Here is an 8,808-nt window from a genome sequence, read left to right as displayed (position 1 = left end):
CAAGGTGGGAGGTTTGTCTCTGAGCTACAGGGTCTAGAGGCTCAGCTCTGGCCCCTCCCTGGCTGTTCTTGTAGGGGCCCAGCATCGGGGAATCCCGAAGTTTGACCAGGTTACGGGCCACCGGCTCCAGGAGGGGCTTTTTCTGGACCCTCTGTGATGGGCAGGTGGGCTGTCACTTGGTGCGGGCGCAGGGATAGGAGGTAGGGCTCGGGAAGGCTGTAGGGAGATGCAGGGGTGGGGGGAGAGCATGAGCTATACCAGACTCCAGCCCTGTGATTCTAGAGGTGCCCCCCACCGCCCCCAGGCTGGGCACCCACCTCTCCCTCCTGAGCCCAGCTTTCTCTGGCCCTTTGTCTGGGCTGCTCTTCTGGGGCATCACCCTGCTGGTTCAGGTGCAGCCTTCCCATCCCTCGACCTGGACCAGGCCCTGTTGGTGGGTGGGGACAGACTACAGAGCCTTGGGCTGTGCTGCAGAGGCTGCCCAGACTCAGGCCCACCCAGACCCAGGCCCAGGTGATAGGAGCACAAGAGGCCATCTACACAGGGGGTTGACCCATTAGAAATAGAGGAAACCAAGGCTCAGGGGGCCAGGGGGCCTGCTTGAGGTCACAGAGCTGTCACCCAGAAGAGCTCTGGTGTCCACCAGCCCTCCCAAAGGGGATCTTGGCTGGAGCCGCCAGCCCCTCACCTTCCCGTTGGTCCCCTAGCCCCTGAGGCCTGGCTGGTTCTGTTCCAGTGTGTTGTCCTGCACTGGCTCCTGGTCCCCCGGGGGGCCAGGGTCAGGTAAACAGGATCCCAGCCAGCACTCCCTGACCTTGTTTACCTCCCGAAAGAATGTGAGGGCATTCTTCCCCTTCCCAGGCTGTGAGTCACCCCTCAGCAATGCGCCAGGCTCCCGCCACTGCCTGCCCGGTCCCCATTCACCCCCCCTCAGACCCCGGCCCCTTGCCTCCTCACCCGGTGATGTCAACCCTGTCTCCCCCTCCCCACCCCCGTGAAGCCCACCGGGCCTCGAGTCGCCATGGCAACTGCTCACAACAGGAAGCAAGGCCCCACGGAGGCCTGAGCTGGGGCAGAAACACAGGAAGCCGCGCTGAGCACCGTGCGGCATTGTCAGTCCCGTAAAAAACAAAACAGGACAAAAAGATTTAATGAGAACAATTAGCCCAAAGAAAAAGGAAAAAAAAAAAAGGCCAAAAAAACAAACAAGGCCAAACAGCCTGAAGGCAGGAGGCTGGCGGAGCTCCAAGGACCCCGTGTTTCCCCTCCCGACACAATGTCGGTTAAATAATACTTCCTTCTCAGAAGAAGGCTCCTGGGGGGAAGAGGGGTCCTTCCCAGTGGCTCCTCTGCTGAGCCCCCCAACTTCTGAGGACCAGATGGGCTAGTCCCCCACCCCCACCCCAGGTATTATTACTGCCCAAGTCCTTCACGGGGTGGCATCCAGCTCAGGGGAAGAAAGGCCAGAGGCCTGGGCCACTCAGATGGAAACAACTCCTGGCCCCAGTGCCGGGAGGTTCTGTGCAGCGAGGATCTCTCTTGAGCCTCAGTTTCCTCCTTCGTCTGCACCCTCGCTGTCCTCACTGTCGTCAGCCTTCCCCTCCTCGCTGAAGTGTCGTGAAGCTTCAATGAGCTGGCACATCCATAGGCACACAGTAGGTGATCGTGAAGCTTCAGTGAGCTGGCACATCCATAGGCACACAGTAGGCGATCGTGAAGCTTCAATGAGCTGGCACATCCATAGGCACACAGTAGGCGATCGTGAAGCTTCAATGAGCTGGCACATCCATAGGCACACAGTAGGCGATCGATGCGTGTTGAATGAACGAGTGAAGGAATGAATGAATCAGCGGAAGTTCATGGAGTCAATTTCAGCTCCGTACAAACTAAGAGTCAGAGATGGACAAGATGCCCTGTGAGGGACAGAGCTCCCTGTGAGTGGAGGTGGGCGAGCAGAGGTTGGGAAGGCTTGGTGGGATCTTATAGAGGGAACTGAGCCCTGGGGAAGGGGAGGGTGCAGTGGAGGATACTCGGGGCTCTCTCCCTCCCGCCAGCTGAGGGCTCTGGCCCAGCGGCTCTATCTGGATGATACAGTCTAGTCCTGGGCCCTGTCCACGCACCAGGGGGCCACTGGTGGCTTCCGAGCAGGGCAGTGATATGTGCAATTGGATAATTTTAGGGAGGTATCTCTGGACAGATTAGGAATGGTGGGGACACACCAGAAAAGAACAGGATGAGAGATGGGGGAATCTGGGGTCTGCTGACTTGGTTTCTTTTCTTTTGAACTCAATAATAATGACGCGTAGTAAGTGTTCTGTCAGTATTTATTGAACGAACGAGTGATAACTCCCTTATACTGAGATATTTGTTTTGCGTACGTTGTTTTATTAATTCTCATTACAACCCTATGAAGTAAGCCTCATTCTTTCTAGTTTACACATGAAGTAAGCCTCATTCAAGCCTCATTCATTCTAGTTTACAAATGAAGGAATGGAGGCTCAGAGAGGTTGAGGGACTTGCCCCAGGCTGCACAGCATGTAATGGAGCTGGATTCCAGCCCAGCTGACTCCACCTGCCATCTCAGACATGCCACACCGCAGTATTGCCCTGTGCTGACTCCATGCTGGGCCTTAGGGACACATAGATGATCAAGCCCCAGCCATGCTTCTGAGGAGTCCCTGGGTTAGTGGCCTCAGTTTTCCCAGCCATAGACGGAGGGGTGGTAGGGGAAGGCCCAGGCCCCTCCAAGCTCTCCCACCACCATCCCCAGTGAGGCTCCACGGAAGGGGAAGCCAAATGGGCACCAGGGAGGGCAGGGAGGCGGCGTGGGGCCCAGCTGGGGGAAGGGAAGGCTGAGACGGAGGGGGGAAGGAGGACGCCTTCGAGGAGATCAGATAACCGCGGGGTGTCCCTCAGGAAAAGGAACAGAGACCAGGGTTTGGTGAGGGGGAAGGAGAAGCAGATGTGGTGAGGGGCAGGAGCAGGTGCACTCAGGGGCCGGGAGGAAATGAATCTCAGTCCCAGCGCCTGGCCTTCGGGCCCTGGGCCTGCGCAGCCGGAAGCCGGGCCCCAAACACAGCATCTGGGGTTTGGGGCTGCACCTGAGGGCTTCAGGTGGGACCCGGAAAGGGCTTCCCGCCCACACCTGTCCTCCTGCCTCCTCATCCGGGCGCCCCACACGCACCTGCCCCGGGGCCTGCTGGAAATCCTCCTGGGGGCTGTTAAATGGGCTACAGGAAAGGGGATACAGTCTGTGGGTGGTTTGTGCCCGGAGCGAAGGAGGGAGAGGGGGCTGGGCGGTGCAGGGAGGGGCCCCCGGGGCCCCACGGGAATGGGACAGGTCTCCTAGGACAGGAAGCAACAGAGGGTCATCACAGATGGCTGAGGAAGAGTCCTGTTCTACATCAGGGGTCTCTGTCGAGTTGCTCCCCTCTGGGCCTCAGTTTCCCCATTTGTGAAGTGAGGGCTCTCATTCTCGGGAGAGGCAGTAGGCCGGCCTAGTGCTTAAAAGTGTGTCAGCACCTGGACCATCTGGGCTCAGTCCTGGCTCTGAAGTCATGCCAGACAGACCCCAGGGTGCGGGGTTTTAATAACACAGAATCCAATATGGTCTGCCGTGTGGAAATGTTCTGGCTCCACCACTTGTTAGCTGTGTGACTTGGGCAAGATGCCCAATGTCTCTGTGCTGTTTCCCACCTTCAAGAAGGTTGTAACAACGCGAACGTCCTGGGGAGCTGGAGGACCCAGAGAGTTAACACACCTACGAAGGCAGAATAACACTAAGTAGGTTGTAAGCGCCCAGAGACCATCCTAAGAGGCTTTCTAACTGGGGATCCCCGAGACAGCTCCACTTCCAGGCTCTGTGCCCAGCCTGGCCCTCAGGACAGAGGGGAACAGGCAGAGGAGAAGCAGGGAGAGAAAGTGGGAAACTGTCTGACCCAGAGGTTGGGGCTGCCTCCTTCAGCCTCTGCCCCCTGGCCCTGACTACAGTCATCGTGGGTGGGGTCGAGCCCTCGGGTCCTGCCCTGTGGGTCTCTCTCCCTGGGCTGGGCAGGGGTTTGGCACACAGCAGGAGCCCCCAGGAGGCGCTGGGGCCTGGGGAAGAGTGCACGGCCTGGGTTTCTCAGTGAGTCACTGAAGGCCTCAGTGTGCTCCGTGTAAAGTGAGAGCTGGAAGCGTGAGGACCCAGGGACACCCCTCACGTGGGGGCCACTGAGCCCAGGAGGCACTCCCCATGCTGTGCCTCTTCCCTGACTTCCAGGACCATCAGTTCCTTCCCTTCCACCAGCTGCCCCATCGCTACTGGTTCTCCTCTCACAGCCCAGACTCATCCTCAATTGTCTGCCTTGAAACAGACAAGCCCCTTGACCCCTGGCTCCCACCTCTCCCTCTCCCTTGTTCCTTGTGTCCACACCACCTCTGCACCTTTGTGGTCACTCTCTAGCCTGACACATCTCTCATCAGTCTTCAGCACCTTCCAAGTCTCTCTCTCACTTGGCTCCAAGGTGCCCCCCCGACGTTCTTCTCCGACCCGTTGGCATCTCCTCCTCAGTCTAGTTGGCTTCCCCTGCCAGCCTGGACCCTCCGGCCTCCTCCCTGTGCCTCTGCGTCCACACTCTTCTCTTCTCCCAGTCCCAGCCGTCGCATCCACGTCGGATCGCTCCCCAGCAGGACCCACCTCCTGGCTGCATAATCTTAGCTTCTCTGTGCCTCAGTTCCCTCATCTGTAAAATGGAACTAACAGTGGTTCCTACGTCGTAGGGCAGTGGAGGGATTAATGGAGTAACACAAGTGAAGCGCTCAGAATGTGCCTGCACATAAGCCAGACCCAGCCTAGGAGTACCTGTCACATGGCCAGTAAGTGTCAGAGCGGGGAGTTGAGCCCAGGGACCCTGGATCCAAGTCCCGTTCTCTTCCACTGTTCTTGTGACACATCCATCATCCAAGACGTTCCTAGGTGGCAGGGATGGGGGTGGGAGGGTGCGTGCAGTTTGCAGCGTAGAACAGGCACCCCATCTCCAGAGGATGGAATCTCAGGCACAGAAAAGCAGATGGGGCAGGACCCCTTGAAGACCTGAGGTGACACCAAGGGCTGGCCTAGAGGAACCCTCTTGCATTGCTGCTGTGGGACATGCAGTTTCTGGTTCTGGGCTCCTTGGGCCTCTGTCCTATGAGGGAACATGTGCTGGGCAGCCAGATGCCTGGGAGCCTGGTGCCACCTGGTGGTCAGAGCGCATCCCACTGTGTTCTGGGGCTTAAGACGAGAACTCTGGGCTCCCGGCATCCTGCAGCCATCCCTCTGCAATTATTTTTCAATCGAGGCCAACTCTTTAACAGCCTTCCCACCTCCTGCTGTGTAGCCCCAATTTAGTGTCCTCTTCCCCTTGCCTTGCTGAAGGCCAGCCTCTCACTGAGCATTTATTTATTGACTCAACAAATGCAAAACCTCTATTGTGTGCCTGGCCCCGGGCAGAGCGCCAGGATGGTAACCTGAATCAAACATGTTCCCTGTCCTGGAGGAGGTCCCGTTCTGATGGGGGAGATGCACACAGACTGACAGCAGGGTCAGGGCTGTCACTGAGCGAAGCCCAGGAGGTTTTGCTGGGGCAGATTAAACAGTAGCCCAGGAGGCTTCATGGAGGAAGAGACATTTGAGATTCATTTTGAAGGATGGAAACAATAGCGAGTGATAGAGGCCCTTAGTAATCAGAGTAGGGACAGGGAAAAAAGTCATGAAGAGAACAGCATAGGCAGAGTATGGAGGCCTTGAGCTGAGAGCCATTGAACGGTGGTCCAGTGTGTTTTTCCAACACCACCAAACAATCAGTTCTACCTGGGGATAGTGTCAAATCTCATGGGTTAAGGGCTCAGTCCCAGAGGGCCAGCCATCCCTGCCCCATCCCCCACTTTGGAGGCCAATAATAAGTCAAAGTTGTCACCTGTGCTTCTGTGCCACCAGCTACAAATTGGAGATTCCCACAACCCCTTCTTCGGGTTTGATTAAGTTGCTAGAGCAGCTCACAGAAATAAGGAGAACAGCTTACCTACTAGATAATCAGTTTATTGTAAAAGGATATAACTCAGGAACAGCCAGATGGAAGAGATGCATAGGGCAAGGTACGGGGAAGGGGTGTGGAGCTTCCACACTCTCTCTGGGAGTACCATTCTCCCAAGACCTCCAGGTGTTCACCAATTCAGAAGCTCTCTGAACCCCATCCTTCTGGGTTTTTATGGAGGCTTCATTACATAGGGATGATTGGTTAAATCATTTGCCACTGGCTATTGATTCAAACTTCAGCCCTTCTCCTCGCCTTGGAGCTGAAAGCTCCAATCCTCTAAGCATCTGGTTGGTTCCCTTGAACCAGCCCCTACCCTTAGTCGCTTTCCGAAAGTCACCTTATTAACATAAACTCAGATGTGGTTGAAAGGGGTTTGTTATGAATATCAAGACACCTTTATCACTCTTCTCACTTAGGAAATTCCCAGGGTTTTAGGAGTTCTGTGCCAGCAATGGGGAAACCAAATATACATTTCTTATTATAATCACAATATCACAAGTGGTTAGTAGGGAATGACGGGGTCACTCAGGCTACAAGTGCCAGATGAAAGAAGTGGCAGGGACTGAAGTGAGAGGTGCTGGTAGCTTGGTCCGGGAGGGAGGGTGGTGGTGGTGGTGGTGGTGACCATAGCGGTTGGGAGATGGCATTGAGAGGTGGGTGGGAGGTGAGTCAGAAGGAGCGTCTGGGACACCCCTCAGGGTCTGAGAATATGCATTTTTTATTAAAAATATATTTAACTTTATTATTGATTTAAAAATCAAATGTTAATTCACCATATTAATTAACTAAACAAAGAACACCATATGATCATCCCAATAGATGCAGAAAAAGCATTTGACAAAATTCAATAGTTATAATAAAAACTCTCAGCAAACTAGGAATAGAAGAAAACTTTTCCAATCTAATAAAGGGTGTCTATGAAAAAATCTGTAGCTAATATCATAAAAATCTGAGTGCTGGGCTTCCCTGGTGGCGCAGTGGTTGAGAATCTGCCTGCCAATGCAGGGGACACGGGTTCGAGCCCTGGTCTGGGAAGATCCCACATGCCGCGGAGCAACTGGGCCCGTGAGCCACAACTACTGAGCCTGCGCGTCTGGAGCCTGTGCTCCGCAACAAGAGAGGCCGCGACAGTGAGAGGCCCGCACACCGCGATGAAGAGTGGCCCCCGCTCGCCACAACTAAAGAAAGCCCTCGCACAGAAACGAAGACCCAACACGGCCAAAAATAAATAAATAAATAAATAAATTAAAAAAAAAAAAAAAAAAGATGGGTAACCATATGGAAAACAGTGAACCTGATCCTTACCTCATATCATATACAAAAATTAACTAATAATGAATCATATACCTAAATGTAAAAGCTTTTGTTCTTTGACACCATTAAGAAAATTAAAAGACAAGCCACAGTCTGGGAGAAAATATTTGCAAAACATATATCTCATGAAGCACTTGGAATATTTAAAGAATTCTTATAACTCGAAAATAAGAAGACAAACAACCTGGTTTTTAAAATGGGCAAAATATTTGAAAACACATTTTACTGAAGAGGATATATGAATGGCAAATAAGCACATGAGGGGACTTCCCTGGTGGTCCAGTGGTTAAGAATCTGCCTTCCAATGTAGGGCACACGGGTTTGATCCCTGGTCAGAGAACTAAGATCTCACATGCCACAGGGCAACTAAGCCCGCATGCCACAACTACTGAGCCCACACGCCACAACTAGAGAGGAGCCTGCGTGCTGCAACTAAGACCCAACAGCCAAAAATAAATAAATAAAAATTTTTAAAAAGCACATGAAAAGATGCTCAATATCAATAGTCATTAGAGAAATGCAAATTCTCTACATTCTATCAGTATACATGCAACAAATAGCTAAAATGGAAAAGACTGATGATATCAAGTGTTGGCAAGGATGTGGAGCAGTGGAACTCGGTGTTAATGGGAAGGTAAAATAGTCCAGCCATTGTAGAAAACAGTTTGACAGGTTCTTAAAAAGTTGCCATTTACAACCCAGTGATTCCACTCCTAGGTTTCTACCCTCGAGACAGGAAAACTGCTTTCTAGGCTTGCTGCAACAGGTACGTTCCTGAGATTTCTTTCCACTGGACTTCTGGATAAATCCCTTTGTTTCATTTCCTACATCTTCCTCTTAGTTTCCACCTTGTAAGAGACTGCAGTTACTCACCAAAGTCCACGAGCTCCTCTGCTTCCTTGGCGCCTGGGTAGATGACCCAATTCTTTGCACCTGTGCTGGGTCACATGCGTAGTTAGTTCTGGCCAATGGAAAGTGCTTGGAAGGTTTGTTACTTCCATGAAGATGATGTGCCATCTTTATTCTCTTCCCTTGCCCTCTGGCTGAATGTCCCTGTGGAGAACTCAGATGAAAGGAGTCCGGGTCCTCAATGAATGTGTAGAGCAGCCTCCCCTATCCCTTCCCTGGCCTCAATAACCCTCACTGAACTCCAAGGTGGTCAAGAAATGAACCCTTAGTGTACTTAACTACTGAGACTGTGTGTGGGGTGTGTGTGTGTGTGTGTGTGTGTGTGTGTGTGTGTGTGCGTGTGTATTGGTCTAATAGCTAGCGTTACTTACCCTGAGTAATACCTTGCCATTCTTGCTGAAGTAGATGCTCAAATAATTTCCTAACAAAGAATGTTGAGGAATTAAATTTTCAGAGTTTTTGCATGTCTGACAATTGTCTTTATTTAGCCCTCACATTTGAGTTTGGCTAGTGAGGCTAATCTGCT

The sequence above is a fragment of the Eschrichtius robustus genome, chromosome 13 (assembly GCF_028021215.1).
Source record: "Eschrichtius robustus isolate mEscRob2 chromosome 13, mEscRob2.pri, whole genome shotgun sequence".
Classification (NCBI taxonomy): domain Eukaryota; kingdom Metazoa; phylum Chordata; class Mammalia; order Artiodactyla; family Eschrichtiidae; genus Eschrichtius; species Eschrichtius robustus.
Note: the sequence above shows the minus strand (reverse complement) of the source record.